Genomic DNA, 16,972 nt, shown 5'->3' on the forward strand with positions numbered 1-16,972 from the left:
TTTTTATGCAACTTAAGGAAGCTGACAGCATCTTTCGTAGAATGGACTGTAGAATGGACTCGTTAGCTCCTGAAATTCTACACTTGATATCACACCGATGTGTTCATTGTATTACAAAGCTGGGGCTCAGACATTTAGGGATGCTTGAATTTAAGACAGCAGAGAGGATTTCCTCTTTGGATTCTACATTCAGTTTATCAAAATTAAATGAAGGACCTAGGAATTTTTTTTCCTTTTCTTTTGAATTTTAATGTAAAGGTGTGAGTGTTTAGGTGACTGGCATATGTACTTTTTCTTCTGCCTTTGGTCTAATTGCTTTAATTCCCTGGACATCTTATTTCTCAGTAATTTTGTTCTCGAATTTTGCATAACCCAGTGCTCTGTTAGAGCCAAGGTAGCGAGTGGTTTGCTGTTTTTAACTAATTGTGCCTTGCTGAATGGTAACACAATAGACAGAGAAGAACGCTAGAAATTCATCTCTACTAGGAAAGGGGACTGGAACAGAGTCCCCTTTTGATTCCTAATTGAAAACAAGGGCAGATTAGGCTTCATGAGGGATAATACAGGCTATCAATCATAATAAATATATTTGGCAACATTGTGTTCATGTTATGTAGTTTTTAGTTAAAAAAATCAAAGTCGGTGATTAAAAGAGGGAATAGTTCTCTGGCTTGTGAGATGCTGGGCTGTACTTGTTCATTAGTTGAAGCCGCATTAAAAGTGAGCAGTCTGTTCCAGAATCAAGTATGTCGTTCCCAAGCAGATTTGAAACGTCGCTGTCCAAGTGCAGTCTCGGGTTCCTGCCGCAGAGCTTGGCTTTTTCTGAACGTCTCAGAGTCAGCCGGACCCGGAGTGCTAAGAATCGTGTTTCACATTGTCACACTCCTGACAGCTTCCTGGCTGCACACCCCTCTCTGTGCATGCACTATAGCCCAGTCAAGGTGAAGAAGCCCTTTGAAAAATAGAAATCCAGTGTACTTACCCAAAATGAGCTTTAACAGCCTCAAAGTTTGTATCTTAGAAAGCTGCTGATTATGCTTGTCGGAAAACACATCGAGTGGAAGGTTCTGAGTCCAAACAGAATCTGGTACTGCTTTCAAAGTACAACTGTACACCGTGCTTTTAAAGAGGTTTATTTTTACTTTGGGGCCATGGATGGGGTGATTGGAATTAGTAGCCTTTAATTAGACGGGGCGATATTCAGATTTTACAGGGATTTATGTTAGAACATGGACTGGCGGTGGCTCTTTCCTCATTATGAATCCTCCCTGCCATAATGAGGTTCATCATTAGTTGATGGAGTGGATTTTCCCCAGCTCTACCTTGAAAGGCACGTAATTTACATACTACTTCAGAGCCTTAGCTTTAATGGATTCCTTGATGAATAAAATGAAAAGCTACTTTCTTTAAATTTTTGAACACTGTTTAGATAATACGATTTTAATAAGACATTCAATTTGCTTGTTAAGTATATTTGAAAGTGTCTTTTTTTTTCTTTTGGGGAAAAATATAGTTTGACCTGTCTCACTGTATATCACAGTGGAAGTTATCCTCACAGATATCAGAGAACATATGGCAGGCACATTTTTAAGAAATGGGGAGAGATCGCTTCTCGGCCTTTTGGCTAAGATCAAGTGAAGAAATGGGGAGATTCTTAGGCAAAGTACCATTTTGCATGTGAGTCTCAAGATTATTGATTTTTGTATAGAAACTCTTCTGACGTTACATGGTCATAACGAAGGATTGAAGACAAGCTTATTGTTTGTGTGTGGTTTTGCGTATCTAAAATATGCGTGCACGCCTGCTCTGGTCCACATCGGAGCAACAGCCAGTTGCACCTTCTGGTTTATTTTAATTGAGGAAAAAGCAGAAACTTTCCTGACGCAGGTCCTGTTTGAAACTGCTGTGTAGCTGTGATTTGAAAAAGGGAAATTGAGTTGGAAGCTTTGTAATATGTTGTCAGGTTATCAAATTAGGAGAATTCTGGTCTAACCCATAAATTTGGCAAATTTTCTGGCTCTGTTACTCTTCCCTGTTTAGATTGGAATGTGGAGAAAAATCAGCTTTGATTCAGCATGGTATGAACACAGATGTCATTTCAATAAATGTGGGGGTTTAGTAACAGCGTGTTATTGAACATGTCCTTTTCCTGTTGGAGACAGGTCACCCCTGCATTGTTATCACTGCTGCAATGGATACAGGTTTCCGAGGGTTTGTCACAGTCAGTAACAGGGAAGGTGTCTAAATGTAAGTGAAGCCTTGTTTTGATAGAACGCTTTATTACCAGAAAATGATCAGCATATATTAACATTAATAGAATAGTCCGTGTCATTCTTTTTTAGGTAATTTACCTCTGCTATAGACCTGTCTGCTTAAAAAAAAATCGTCCTCTCTTCTAAAACATATATTTGTTTAGAGAGTTTTCACTGAAGTGTACATGACAATTACAGCTGTTCATTAACAAAATTGGGTATTTGTTTTAAACTTTAACCAATCACTTTGATATGCTAATTATGGTGTAATTTAATTTGAGCCCTGTAATGATGATGCCGTTATTATGGACATAAATGATGCAGTTAAGCTGAGAGTAATCTCATTTGCATACTGTACATGCCAGTAAATTAAGCCCTTTCTTTAACTGCTTCAGCTTTAATTTTCCACTTCTTTTCACACAGCTCCTTTTCAGCCCCTCTTATAAACCCACTTTGTAATAGTCCTGATGACTGACTGTTTGATGTGAAGAGTTTCTCACCACAATAATGCAGGACAGAAGATGTAACATTTAAAGGATGCATTATCTTGCTGAGTGTTCCTTTAAGGAGGAAGACTTAGAGAGGGTGAGGGGAGATTGAGTGTCCTGTCCTTTCCGTGGGCTGTGAAGGCCCCCAGTTAAAGTAATTTGAGATGCCAAATGCTCTTCACTCAATCTCTAATCAGACTTGGGACCTATTATTTACAAGTGAATGCTTTTTCCCCACCATACTGTAATTGTACAGGCAGAAATTGTGTTGTGTTTAACAGCAGTGAACTTCATGTGGTCCCTTACTGCAATTATCCCCCTTGCTAATTGGAGGTGAAAGTTATTTAGCCCACATATTACAGTTCTTGAAATCTAAACTCTTACAGATGAGATTATAATTTGAAAACGACAAAATACACTGACTGCCATTTCCAAAAGGAACTGTTTTTCCCTCTGCCTGGATTGCCAAAAAAGAAATTCCACCCAGTGGTGTGAGAACCCTAACACAATGTACGTGGTCGTCCTCCAGATGTAAGCCCGGGATGGCTGTCCTCCGAGCTGGGAGATCCACCATGTGGCTTTTGATAGCGTTGGCCAGTGAATTGTCATTCAACTTGAACAAAGGGTACAAAGGGCCATAACTAAAGTCTTCTTCGTCCTGCGCAAGCTCTCCTGTGGCTCGTGCTGAAGCCAGTGGGAGCTGAGTGGGTGTAACTGAGGACTGAATTTAGCTCTGTGATTTTAAAAGGGTCATAGGCCTAAAAATAGTTCAAGCTGCTTGACTCTCCTGCAGACTACTTCCTCGTCAAATAGGAGAGTATTAAAAAGAGTAATTGGCTGTGTCCATCCTCATTTCTTGGAACTAAAAGCCTTGCCTTCCCTTTCTAAGCATTCCCAGTTTCTGTGCCTCCTGACCCAAAGTTTGCCAGCGCTTCCCGCCCCTTCCCTCAGCAGCGCCCGTGGGGAAGCTGCCTCCTCCAGGACCTTGGCAGGCAGGAACTTCCTGGTAGTGCCATGGCTAAGCACACACAGGGCTTCCTCCTCCTGCTTCCAGTGAAAACTGGGACAGGGCATCTTTGCCTAACTTTGGAGATGACATGTCATCTCCAAATTGCTTTTAAATTAAGTGAATGGTGCCATACTGTTCACAGGTCAGGTTGTTTGAAAATAGTTTAAACTCAATGCAAAGTGTAAACCTGTGTTTTTTCCTCCCCTTTATATAACTTCAAAAGTACCAAAGGATGCAAAGATGTTTCAACAAGCTTTGAAAAATAGATGTGTGTGGCTGTAATTCTGTATCCAATATTATATTCACAAATGAGGAACTTTTTTGTTTTCAGTGAAATTGAGGGAGGTGAAGGAAAGGAGTTATGATTTTATGTAATAGTGTAGAATATTTTCATTTTTATTAAATAATATAGGCTAGACTTTCTCAGGTCAGACCAAGCTCCTAACAAATATTCCCACTGGGAAATTTCCAACTTCTTAGAAGGATGAGTAAGCAAACACAGTAATTACCACAAGAGCTCAAGTTCCTTGAAAGTAAAGGAATATTTTTCTGATTTTCCAGCACTTGGAAACATGCCTTGCACATAGTAGGTATTCAAGAAGTATTTCCTCATTAAAATCAATGTGCTCTTTCTCGTAAGCTTATCAGCATCAAGTGAGAAAATGAGGAATAAATTGCTTTCTAAAGTGTAAAGCCTTTAAATATGCATGATGGTGTTTAGTTTAGATGGTAAACCCCATCCATCCGTTCTTCCTTTGGCCCCTTCCATGTGTGTGAGCCATTCTCGAGTGTTTCCCATTAGACAAGAGCAGTTCTAGGTGGGTTTCTGATGAATGCCTGTAAAGATAATAACAACAAGTAATAGCTGTGGAGCACAGCTGTGGGCCGGGCACTGCGCTAAGTGCTTGTTATAGGTGATGCCATTGAACCCTGCAGTCACCTTCCAAGGTAGGCATCATTAGTCTCATATCTCGGATGTGGCATCTGTAATGCAGATCCAGCCCCAGGTCACACCGCTGAAGGGCTGGAATCTGTACTCCTTTAGGAAAACCCTCGTGCTCACTCCTGGGCACTGCATTTAAATCCTGGTTGTCTTGTAGAGACAAGCACACTGCTACTGTATAGTGTGTGCACAAAGTATATACTAGGTAACTGTATCTTAGGTATATTGTACATACACTTATTAAATAGCAGCAGCTAAGTATCTTACATCTTTCATCTTCATAGAGGCTGGGCAAGGTAACTGTTATTTGTCCCTATTTACTAATGAGGAAGCTGACATTCAATCAGATTAAATATCTTGCTTGCACAGGTAGGAAGTGACTGAACAGGGCTTCAAACCCAGGCCCTTGGCCCGCAAGGGCTCTGCGCACTCAGCCACCACTCTGTGCTTCCTGCTAAGCTAGATGGAGCTTGAACATTTTGTGCTCCTAAGATAATTAACTCACTTCTCTGTGCCTATGGTAGTTAAGACCTTTCCTATTTGAGGATTTAGACTTTAAATGTGTGCTCTAAATATATAGCTGAGACAGCTCCTGACTTCCAGTCTTCAGGGTAATGTGAATTCCTGGCAGGGAACACCTGCTCTTCATGACCTCGCCCCCAAATATACAAACTGGACTGTTGTTCGGTTCTTTCTTTCTTGGAAGATGAATTCTCTGTGCTGCCACCGCCCCCTTCTCTTAAACTAAATGTTGTTGGGGTGATGCTGGTTGACATAATTATACAGGTTTCAAGTGCTCAGCTCTACAACACATCTCTGTTCACCCCCCAAGTCAAGTGTGCATCCATCACCATTATTCCTCCATCCCCTCCACCACCGCCACCCACAGTCTCCCCACTGTTGTCGCCTTCCCTTAGAGTGAAGTCCGTTATACCCTTATCTCGATAGATGACAGGATGAACATCAGCTGCACAGGGCATAGATATGGATCTGTAGATGTTTACATGGATCCCTGTGGACATGTACGGAACCAGTTTAATCTTATTTATTCGATGGTAGGGACATGTAGAGAAAACAGTGGGGACAATTCAAGGGGACTCGGTGCCTCCTTGTCCGCAGACTTTCCTGGCGTCCCTCAGACCGGATCTCAGCAGCTGTGCCAGTTCAGCCATGTGAAGTAGTAACTGTGGGTGGCATCCCTTTCTCTTACATTCAGAAACTTTTCCAACCCAGTGTCTGGAAATGCTCTTAGGCCTGCACTGTTCAGTGTGGGAATCACTAGCCAGATGTGGCTGCTGAGCCATTGAAAGGTGGCCCCAATCAGATGCCATATGTATAAAATATATGCTGGCATCCAGAGACAGGAGAAAAAAGAAGGAGGTAATCTATCTCAATAACACTTATATTGATTGCATATTGAAATTAAAATATTTTCAATGCATTAGATTAACTGAAATATATCTTTAAGAGTAACTTTAGCCCTAGCCGAACAGCTCCATTAGTTAGAGCGTCGTCCTGATACACAGAGGCTGCCAGTTCGATCCCCCGGTCAGGGCACTTACAGGAACAGACCCATGTTCCTGTATTTCCCTCTCTCTCTCTCTCTCTCTCTGTCATCAATCAACAAAAATTTTTTAAATAAAAATAAAAGTAATTTTACGTGTTTCTTTTTACTTTTGTAATGTGGCCAGTAGATTTTTAAAAATTACACATTGGCTCTCATTATATTTTAAGAGACAGTGCACTTCTAGAAAATATATCCCACCTTTCTATGCATGATGCTTGGTAGACCAAATGGTGGCCCAAAGATTTATCCCCTAAATGGTTAGAATGCTACAGTGAGTCTTCCACAGAGGACACAGCCTACAGTACAGGTTCAAGAAGTATTTGGGATGAAGCCTCAGATAGCAAATATTTCTACATGGAAGACACTAGGGAAATAATCCCTTTGGTTTTTTTCAACACTTTGTCCTTCCTAATCTGATTATGAATATAGCACATACCTCACTATTTTGAAGAACTTGGATCTAGCTCATCTACCATAACAATGCCATTAGCATAGGTGATCAGAGTAGAAATGGGAGTCCTTTTCTTTTTTTAAATTTATTTATTAAATTTAATACAGTGACATTGATAAATCAGTGTACATATGTTGAAAGAAAACATCTCTAGATTATTTTGACATTTGATTGTGCTGTGTACCCCTCCCCCAAAGTTAAATTGTCTTCTGTCACCTTCTATCTGGTTTTCTTGTGCCCCTCCCCTCCCCCAACCCCTCTCTCCTTCTTCGCACCATCCCCACCTCCCACCCCTGTTGCCATCACATTCTTGTACATGTCTCTGAGTCTCATTTTTATGTCCCTTCTATGTATGAATTCATATAGTTCTTAGTTTTTTTCTGATTTACTTATTTCACTCTGTATAATGTTATTAAGGTCCATCCATGTTATTGTAAATGATCCGATGTCATCATTTCTTATGGCTGAGTAGTATTCCATAGTATATATGTACCAAAGCTTTTTAATCCACTCGTCCTCTGACGGACACTTAGGCTGTTTCCAGATCTTTGCTATTGTGAACAATGCTGCCACAAACATGGGGGTGCATTTCTCCTTTTGGAGCTGTTCTATGGTGTCCTTGGGGTATATTCCTAAAAGTGGGATAACTGGGTCAAAAGGCAGTTCGATTTTTTTTGTTTTTTGAGGAATCTCCATACTGTTTTCCACAGAGGCTGCACCAGTCTGCATTCCCACCAGCAGTGCAGGAGGGTTCCCTTTTCTCCACATCCTCGCCAGCACTTATTCTGTGTTGTTTTGTTGATGAGCACCATTCTGGCTGGTGTGAGGTGATATCTCATTGTGGTTTTAATTTGCATTTCTCTAATGATTAGTGATGTTGAGCATTTTTTCATATGCCTGTTGGCCACGTGTATGTCCTCTTTGGAGAAGTGTCTATTCATCTCTTTTTCCCATTTTTGGATTGGATTGTTTGTCTTCCTGGTATTGAGATTTACAAGTTCTTTATAAATTTTGATTATTAACCCCTTATCAGATGTATTGTCAAATATGTTCTCCCATTGTGTAGTTTGTCTTTTTATTCTGTTCTTGTTGTCTTTAGCTGTGCAAAAGCTTTTTAGTTTGATATAGTCCCATTTGTTTATCCTGTCTTATTTCACTTCCCTGTGGAGATAAATCAGCAAATATATTGCTCCGAGAGCTTACTGCCTATGTTTTCTTCTAAGATGCTTATGGTTTCATGGCCTACATTTAAGTCTTTTATCCATTTTGAGTTTATTTTTGTGAGTGGTGTAAGCTGGTGATCTAGTTTCATTTTTTTGCAGGTAGCTGTCCAATTTTCCCAACACCATTTGTTAAAGAGACTGTCTTTACTCCATTGTATTTCCTTACCTCCTTTGTCAAATATCAGTTGTCCATAGAACTGTGGGTTTATTTCTGGGTTCTCTGTTCTGTTCCATTGATCTATATGCCTATTCTTATGCCAGTACGAGGCTGTTTTGAGTACAATGGCCTTGTAGCATAACTTGATATCAGGAAGTGTGATACCTCCCACTTTATTCTTCTTTTTTAAGATTGCTGAGGCTATTCGTGTTCTCTTTTGGTTCCATATAAATTTTTGGAATATGTGTTCTATATCTTTGAAGTATGTCATTGGTATTTTAATTGGTATTGCATTGAATTTATAGATTGCTTTGGGTAAAATAGACATTTTAATGATGTTTATTCTTTCTAACCATGAGCATGATATATGCTTCCACTTGTTTGTATCTTCCTTGATTTCTTTTATCAATGCTTTGTAATTTTCAGAGTACAAGTCTTTAGTCTCCTTGGTTAAGTTTACTCCTAGGTACTTTATTTTTTTGGTTGTAATTGTGAAGGGGATTGTTCCCGTAATTTCTCTTTCTGACTGTTCATTGTTGGTGTATAAAAATGCCTCTGATTTCTGAGTATTGATTTTTTTTTTTTGCATTTTTCTGAAGCTGGAAACAGGGAGAGACAGACAGACTCCCGCATGCGCCCGACCGGGATCCACCTGGCACGCCCACCAGGGGGCGATGCTCTGCCCACCAGGGGGCGATGCTCTGCCCATTCTGGGCGTCGCCATGTTGCGACCAGAGCCACTCTAGCGCCTGGGGCAGAGACCACAGAGCCATCCCCAGCGCCCGGGCCATCTTTGCTCCAATGGAGCCTTGGCTGCAGGAGGGGAAGAGAGAGACAGAGAGGAAGGCGCGGCGGAGGGGTAGAGAAGCAAATGGGCGCTTCTCCTATGTGCCCTGGCCGGGAATCGAACCCGGGTCCTCCACACGCTAGGCCGACGCTCTACCGCTGAGCCAACCGGCCAGGGCTCTGAGTATTGATTTTTTATCCTGCCACTTTGCTGAATTCATTTATCAGGTCCAGTAGCTTTTTGACTGAGACTTTAGGGTTTTCTATATACAATATCATATCATCTGCAAATAATGATAGTTTTACTTCTTCTTTTCCAACTTGAATGCCTTTTATTTCTTTTTCTTGTCTGATTGCTGTGGCTAGGACTTCCAGGACTATGTTAAATAAGAGGGGTGAAGGGGGCACCCCCGCCTTGTTCCTAATCTTAAGGGGAGTGCTTTTAATTTTTGCCCATTGAGTATGATGTTGGCTGTGGGTTTCTCATAGATGGCCTTTATCATGTTGAGGTATGTTCCCTGTATTCCCACTTTGCTGAGAGTTTTGATCATGAATGGGTGCTGGATTTTATCAAATGCTTTTTCTGCATCTATTGAAATTATCATATGGTTTTTCTCCTTCTTTTTGTTTATGTGATGAATCACATTGATTGATTTACAAATATTGTACCAGCCTTGCCTCCCCAGAATAAATCCCACTTGATCAGGGTGTATGATTTTTTCCATATATTGTTGGATCCGATTTGCTAATATTTTGTTGAGGATTTTAGCATCTATATTCATCAGAGATATTGGCCTATAATTTTCTTTCTTTGTGTTGTCTTTGCCTGGTTTTGGAATCAGAATTATGCTCGCCTCATAAAAGGAGCTTGGAAGTCTTCTTTCCTCTTGAATTTTTTGAAATAGTTTGAGAAGGATAGGAGTTAGTTCTTCTTTGAATATTTGGTAGAATTCCATTGTGAAGCCATCGGGCCCCGGACTTTTTTTTGTTGGGAGTTTTTTGATAACTGTTTCGATCTCATTTGGTATAATCAGTCTGTTTAGGTTTTCTGATTCTTCCAGATTGATTTTTGGAAGATTGTATGTTTCAAGGAATTTGTCTATTTCATCTAGGTTGACTAGTTTTTTGGCATACAATTCTTCATAGTATTTTCTTACAATATTTTGTATTTCTGTTGTGTCAGTTGTTATTTCTCCTCTCTCATTTCTAATTTTATTTATTTGAGTCCTCTCTCTCTTTTTCTTGGTGCGTCTAGTTAAAGGTTCATCAATTTTGTTTACCTTTTTAAAGAACCAGCTCCTAGTTTCATTGATCCTCTCTATTGTTTCTTTAGCCTCTAGGTCATTTATTTCTGCTCTGACCTTTATTATTTCCTTCCTTCTACTAGCTCTGGGCTTTACTTGCTGTTCTTTTTCTAATTCTTTTAGCTGCAGGGTTAAGTTGTTTATTTGAGCTTTTTCTAGCTTCTGAAAGTGTGCCTGTAGTGCTATGAACTTCCCTCTCAGTACAGCTTTTGCTGTGTCCCGTAAATTTTGAGCTGTTGTATGCTCGTTGTCATTCGTTTCTAGGAATTTTTTTATTTCTTCTTTGATCTCATTCTTAATCCATTCATTATTTAACAACCTGCTATTTAGTTTCCATGTGTTTGAGAATTTTTGAGCTTTTCTGTTGTGGTTCATTTCTAATTTCATGCCATTGTGATCGGAGAAAGTGCTTGATATGATTTCAGTCTTACATTTGTTGAGAGCACTTTTGTGCCCTAACATGTGGTCTATCCTAGAGAATGTACCATGAGCACTTGAAAAGAATGTATATTCTGCTGCTTTAGGGTGAAAGGTTCTGAAGATATCTATTAAATTGAGTTGATCTAGTGTTTCCAATAAGTCTGCTGTTTCTTTGTTAATTTTCTTTCTTGAGGATCTATCTAGTGATGTTTGTGGGGTATTGAAATCCCCTACTATTATAGTATTGCTGTTGATCTCACCCTTTAAATCCATCAAAGTCTGCTTTATATATTTGGGTACTCCTATATTAGGTGCATAGATATTTATAATAGTTATATCTTCCTGTTGGATTACTCCCTTTATCATTATATAGTGGCCTTCTTTATCTCTTACTATGTCTTTTGTTTTAAAGTCCAATTTGTCTGAGATAAGTATTGCTACCCCAGCTTTTTTTTCATTTCCATTTGCATGAAATGTTTTTTTCCATCCTTTTACCTTCAATCTATGTGCATCTCTTGTTCTAAGGTGTGTCTCTTGTAGACAGCATATGTATGGCTCCTATTTTTCTTATCCATGCAGCTTCTACCCTATGTCTTTTGATTGGATCCTTTAATCCATTTACATTTAAGGTTATTATTGATATGTAGTTGTTTATTGCCATTTTCTTTTTTAAAGGTGTATTCCTTTTTTGCTATATTCTTTTCCCACTTTGATCTGTTTACAACAGGCCCCTTAACATTTCCTGCAGCATTGGTTTGGTTGTAATGAATTCCTTGAGTTGTTTTTTGTCTGGGAAGCTTTTTATTTCTCCTTCAATTTTAAACAATAGCCTTGCTAGATAAAGTAGTCTTGGTTGTAGGTTCTTGTTCTGCATTACTTTGAATATTTCTTGCCATTCCCTTCTGGCCTCAAGTGTTGAGAAGTCAGATGTCATCCTTATGGGGGCTCCTTTGTAGGTGATAACTTTTTTTTCTCTTGCAGCTTTTAATATTTTCTCTTTATTGCTTAGCTTTGGTATTTTAATTATGATGTGTCTTGGTGTAGGTTTCTTTGGGTTTCTTTTTAATAGAGTCCTCTGTGCTTCTTGGACTTGTGAGAGTTTCTCTTGCATTAATTTAGGGAAGTTTTCAGCTATGATATGATTGAACAAAGTCTCTATCCCTTGTTATTTTTCTTCTTCAGGAACCCATATGATGCGGATGTTATTTCTTTTTTTTTTTTTTTTTTTTTTTTGTATTTTTCTGAAGCTGGAAATGGAGAGAGACAGTCAGACAGACTCCCACATGCACCCGACCGGGATCCACCCGGCACGCCCACCAGGGGTGACGCTCTGCCCACCAGGGGGCGATGCTCTGCCCCTCCAGGGCATCGCTCTGCCGTGACCAGAGCCACTCTAGCGCCTGGGGCAGAGGCCAAGGAGCCATCCCCAGCGCCCGGGCCATTTTTGCTCCAATGGAGCCTTGGCTGCGGGAGGAGAAGAGAGAGACAGAGAGGAAAGAGGGGGGGCTGAGAAGCTAATGGGCGCTTCTCCTATGTGCCTTGGCCGGGAATCGAACCCAGATCCCCCACACGCCAGGCCGACGCTCTACCACTGAGCCAACCGGCCAGGGCCATGTTATTTCTCTTCATGTTGTCACAGAGCTCTCGAAGGGTTTCCTCTGACTTTTTGAGTCTCTTTTCTCTTTTCTTCTCTGCTTTCATGCCTTTATTCCAGTTGTCCTCCAACTTGCTGATTCGATCCTCAGCTCTATCTATCCTGTTTTTAATTGCTTCCATTGTGGTCTTTATTTCTGATATTGTATTTGGCATCTCCGACTGATTCTTTTTTATACTTGCTATTTCTTTATTTAGGTTTTCATAATGACCATCCATTGTTGTTCTAAGATCCCTAAGCATCCTTACAATCATTATTTTGAACTCCACATCTGGAAATTTGATTATTTCCATATCACTCAGTTCATCTCCTGAAGGTGTCTCTTGTGGTTTCATTTGGATTGCACATTGTCTGTTTTGGGGTTTTTTATTTGTAGAGTTGTATGAGTCTAGGCTTGGTGTTGTCTGCCTCCAGTTTTCAGTTATTTCTAGGTCTTCTTGGGTTGGTATCAGCTGTTATCTGTTATCCACTTTTGAATTTGGGCAGCTTTGAAGTCTTGATTTGTTTGTTTTCTTAACAGGTGATAGTCTTTTTACTGATCTCAGCAGGGGGCTTCCTTGAAACTGTCATATCATTCAGCAATCCAGCTCCTTGAAATTTATCCAAAGGAATCGAAAACTTTTGTCTGTGGTGGCGCAGTGGATAAATTGTCGACTTGGAAATGCTGAGGTCATCGGTTCGAAACCCTGGGCTTGCCTGGTCAAGGCACATACGGGAGTTGATGCTTCCAGCTCCTCTCCCCCTTCTCTCTCTCTGTCTCTCTCTCCTCTCTGTCTCTCCTCTAAACACAGGTCAGATGCCGAGATGCTGATGTGTTTTCCCAGAAGAGGCAGATGGTGCTACTCTCGCTGTTTGGGGTGCATGCTGCCTGCTGCCTCTATAATGTCCACCAAATTTAGTAGAACTAGGACCCAGCTCCTGATTTCTGATCCAGCACCGTCCACCCTCACTGTATTTGTTCTTAATGTTGACATTAGACATTTGATATCATTTCTAATGAATTAATATCTTAATGATTCATATTCACTAGATTAAATGTATATGTGGACAAGTCCTGCCAGGGGTGAGGACCACGGAGACCAGGTTCAGTGACACAGATCCCAAATGGGAGTCCTTGAATGTTTTCAGATGACTCTATGCTGGTGTCTGATAACCTCAAAGAACTGGTCCATAGAGCCACAGGTTCCTATTGGGGTATTTCACTTAGGTAAATAGATGCTCCTTATATATAGTCTTTACCTGGTACAAGTGTATACTGTGTATACATTCAGTATAATTTTCAGTATACATTCAGTATAAATATAGTTGGTTTTTTAAAGAAAAAGAACAGGATTATCTGAATGTACATTATTCAGCAAATGTTGATTAGGAACCCATCTTATTAGGTATGGTGGGCTCTCCACCTTCTGACAGTTTGTTCACTATCTAAACAGGTAAGACATGTCCTAGATAATGTAAATCTAAGATGGGAAAATTCACTGGTTGCTAAGTTGGAGCTATGTTGTTTGTCTTATAAAATGATCCTTTGAATTTTTTCAAGAGGATGTGTAATAAATATCCATTAAAGATTCAGGTGTTCCCCAAATTTTATTTACTGTACAGATGACATAGGGAAAACATGATTTTAATTGTAAATATTCAGGAACTCCAAAGTGTATGGAAAGGTGAGTTTTTTCCATAAACACCCATTTCATTCCTTAAAAAGCCAGGGAAGATGGATCCTCAGTCTTTCCTAAGATTCTTTGTTTTTACTAGAATAGATAGAAACCTTCCTTAGAACGAACATATGGAAATTATAGTTATTACTTCATCCATTAAAAGTAGCATTCAAGCCCTGGCCGGTTAGCTCAGTGGTAGAGTGTCGGCCTGGCGTGCAGGAGTCCTGGGTTCAATTCCCGGCCAGGGCACACACGAGAAGTGCCCATCTGCTTCTCCCCCTCTCCCCCTCTACTTCCTCTCTGTCTCTCTCTTCCCCTCCCGCAGCCAAGGCTCCATTGGAGCAAGGTTGGCCCCGGGCGCTGAGGATGGCTCTGTGGCCTCTGCCTCAGGTGTTAGAATGGCCCTGGTTGCAACAGAGCAACACCCCAGATAGGCAGAGCATTGCCCCCTGGTGGGCGTACCGGGTGGATCCTGGTCGGGCGTATGCAGGAGTCTGTCTGACTCCCCGTTTCCAACTTTAGAAAAATACAAAAAGAAAAAAAAAAATAGCATTCAAGTGGGATATATCCTACTTTACTTTTGGTCCTTAAGAAATTAACGGACAGTATTAGATGTGAGATAGCCAAAAGAAGCCTTGTCCTGGCCAAGATTAGAACCCAGCACACAATGGTTTTCTATGTATTTATATCCCTGGGCCACTGGTACTGGCTCTCATTACATCTTGAAATTTTTCACACATTGCTTCCATCATTAATCACTTTATCCCTAATTGGCCTAACGTTGATTCTGGACTTTATAGGGGAGTCATGTTTGTAGTAGCTTTTGTCCAAAGCATAACAGGCGGAAAATGCCTTCGATTTATTTGCACTAAACCTTCTCTGCAGAGCGGACAGCTCAGAGTGGAGAGCTTCTATTCCTGTACCACCCCTGCCCATCAGCACACCATCTTCTGAGCAGAAGTGAACAGCTGTTACTGGGCCTGCGCTCAGGGCTGCAGAACCTTCTGTAGGCAGTGAAACCCACAGCTGTAAGGTTTGGAGAAGCAGTTCTGCCCGCTCCCCTGGCCCCGGTGCTCTTGCTGTCTGTTCGGGGAGGACAGCCTTCGGCACTTCCGGGTTGTGCATATTATCAAGTGACCTCAGGTGCAGGAGTCAAGTGTGCTGATTGGATTAGTTTGGAGTTGGAATGTAAAAAAATGGTCTCCTTTCACTAAATTATGTGTTTCAATGTTGGTTCCTAACGGCTGTTTGGCAAATAACCTGGTTTCCCAATTATTTTTTTGTTTGTTTTTTGATTTAATGGTTCAAACCTTCAAAAAAATAGTGTGTGTGTCGGGGGGTGGGGGGTACTTACACTGTTATACATGTGAAAGATATTTCAGTGATTTGTAATTGGAGGAGTAGTCTTCTGTCTCCAACTTCCAAAATTGACATTGAAGGAAATCACACTGCTGAACATTCTGGAAGTAAGCTTGTAGCACTAAAGGTCAGCAATAAAAGCTAAAGTTAGTAGGAGCTTTAACCCCAAGATAATAACTGTAATCCCAGAGAATATTAAAACACACCTCCCCCCCCAAAAAAAAAATGGGCAAAAATTATGTCATGTATAGATGTTTGATTTGGGCTATAAAGAAGTTTGAGATACCAGGGCCTTAAGAGTTCGGATATTTTTATGCATTCTAAAAGGTTTATTGACTGTCCCTCTTGTTGTTATTCCAAGAAAGTGTAAATTATCATCCTCTCTTGTCCTCATAACTCGGCAGAAGTCAGTTAGGGAGTACGGTTGCAGACCTAGTGTGTGCTCGAATGTTGACTTCAGTATTGCTTGACTGTGGGCTGTTTTTCAGAGCCCCCACTCCTTTGATACAAATGTGAAAACCATTTCTTTTTGGAATTCTATTCTCTCTTTTTACTTTTGGAGATCTGTTTACGTGAAGAGGCTTCCTGTTTAGGGATACATATTTACTTCTTTAGCATTTGTCTATAGCCAAATGACATGGACCATCATTTGAAGGGTCCTGTTAGCAGTAGGTGGAACACTTACTGCTCCTGTGTTCGCACAGCAGACATTGCTAATTGATCAAAGTACTCTTCAGCAACCCTGACAGTGGCCTTTGAATCTTTCTCTTTTAGAGTGCCTCCTAGTCCATAGTTCTGGGCATGAAATCTGTTTACCCTCCCTACTCTCACAGATTGTGATTTACCATATGTGAATTTGGCAGATTGAATGCCATTAATAAATTGTGACAAATCATTGATCTTAATACTATCAGATTCCTCTTATATTATTTCAGTTTGCTAAGCTATTTAGCCTCTTCAGAGGTCACTTTTTTGGACACATGCTCTTTTTCAGAATTGGCTGGGACAGACAAGACAACTCCCAGAAATTCCTTTCAAAGTGATGATTCTAACCAAGCCAAGTCCTGATTCTCTTGTGAGCTCTGTAACTTTTTCTCAGGTACAGAAGTTTTTGCACATGCACTGAAGGAACACCCAAGAAATGGATGTGGCCTTCACACGGAAGACAACATAGAAGTGTGAACTCTTTGCTTTTTGGCAAATTGTCTATGCCTCTTATTCTAAATGTCTAGGATTTAGGTTCTGACACTCCACATTCTTCAGTATCACCAGAGACCACAATCCAGTAGAGTCCACAATAATTATTTATGTATTAGAATTAAAAAGAGAAAACCTTTTTCTATCTCCCATCTTTTGTCATTATTTTATGTTTTACCTTTTTCTCCCGGAATTTTTAAAATCTTTTCCCACTTCTGTATGTTAAAACTTTTGCCTGATAGTGTTTATTATCTCTATTTTCCCCCTAATATATAAGAAGAAATTTAAAATGTCCAGAATTCATACTTTTTTCAAAGTGATAACCAGGTCATTCATTGTGTTCTCTATTCCTTCTTTGCTTTGGGAGGTTTTATTTTGGATATTTTTTCTTTGTTGTTGTTGTTTGTTTATTTTTTCTTTGAACATTTTTAATAAATTCTCTCTTGAAAGTTTATAAAAGCTCTCCTGGTTTTTCTTATAACCATAGGTGGATGGGTTCTTTCT

At 40.2% G+C, this 16,972-nt stretch overlaps 1 protein-coding gene across 14 annotated transcripts in view; it reads left to right on the plus strand.

Moving 5' to 3' along the window:
- Positions 1 to 16,972, plus strand: part of FOXP1 (forkhead box P1) — a 671,570-nt gene that overhangs the window by 375,230 nt on the left and 279,368 nt on the right. The window lies entirely within an intron of this gene.

This window comes from Saccopteryx bilineata, chromosome 10 (genome assembly GCF_036850765.1).
Source record: "Saccopteryx bilineata isolate mSacBil1 chromosome 10, mSacBil1_pri_phased_curated, whole genome shotgun sequence".
Taxonomy (NCBI): domain Eukaryota; kingdom Metazoa; phylum Chordata; class Mammalia; order Chiroptera; family Emballonuridae; genus Saccopteryx; species Saccopteryx bilineata.